The following is a 1,330-nucleotide window of genomic DNA, read 5'->3' as shown; positions in this document are numbered from 1 at the left end:
TCCGTCCGACAAAATGCACGAATGTATCTTTCAACTTCGTGCACCTACCTTCTGCAATGGAAAATAATAAGAGACACTGTCACAATATGGCGGTAGTTGAGACGGCGTGAGAAGAGAGAAGGACGACCATAAGGGAAATATTTGGATTTTAATTATTTTGTTTTAATTAAGGTCAGTTTATTTTATTCAGGAAATATCGCGTTCGCACGCGATACGAAATTTTAAAATACAGTGCAACAATTTTAGCAAGGTAGAAGACTCCTGATGATGGCCATATATAGCCGAGCCATGTAATGTTAAGGAAGGGTGACTATGTAATAAGTTGCATGTAAGACGTAAATATATGTGAGAAATGAATTATACATTAATGCAACAGGACGCATAAATACAATATTAAGAAAAGGAAACATTGGATGCATCTGTTCTTCTGTGACAGTTTAAATGGGGTGCTTACATTATTTAAAAAAAAAAACTCGTGGTAAATTTAATATATTTAGAGTTGAATTAATTTCTGTGATATTCAAACGTGCGAGTTCATTAATAGGCTAAATGAAAAATACCTATACTTGAATATAGATATTTAATTGCTTATATTACGACCGTCGACACAGCAAGTAATATGAGAATATCTTCACTATTAAGTGATTTTTTTTTGTTTCATTCTGGTCCGTCACACTAACAATATTATAAAAGATAAATCAATTCTGTCCAGTGTGACTGGTGAAGTTTTTCTTATATCAATTCTTAATGTCCTTACATGTTTCGGTCCTTAGAAACCATCATCAGAGGGTCATCGATACAGTTTGGAAACCACTGTTACAATGGGTGTTCTGAATGTTAAAATATATATACATACAATGCTCACAATGCACAAATGGATACAAAATCCAAACTTTTCACAACTACAGCAGCTGCCTTGATATATATTTTTTTTAACTTTTGATGTTTAAGAGAGAATTTATAAACCAAATAGGTTCGTGTCCTCTCTCTTATCACCTCTTTTAAGGGGGCCGAACTTGTGCCGCCTGTCTTTCTTGAGAAGAAGGTTCTTTGATGTCGTCCTGTGGTTGTTCGTGGCGCGCTGTGTTAACTTTGGATTTTGTATCTATTTGTGCATTGTAAACATTGTATGTATATATATTTTAACATTCAGAACACCCATTGTAATAGTGATTTCCAAACTGTATCGATGTCCCTCTGATGATGGTATCCAAGGACCGAAACATGTAAGGGCATTAAGAATTGAAATAAGAAAAACTTCAACAAACAATCAAGTTCCTTCCGTCAAATGTGACACTTTTTTAAGTTTTCCACCTCGTCACCACCTGCC

The sequence above is a fragment of the Cryptotermes secundus genome, unplaced genomic scaffold (genome assembly GCF_002891405.2).
Source record: "Cryptotermes secundus unplaced genomic scaffold, Csec_1.0 scaffold214, whole genome shotgun sequence".
Classification (NCBI taxonomy): domain Eukaryota; kingdom Metazoa; phylum Arthropoda; class Insecta; order Blattodea; family Kalotermitidae; genus Cryptotermes; species Cryptotermes secundus.
Note: the sequence above shows the minus strand (reverse complement) of the source record.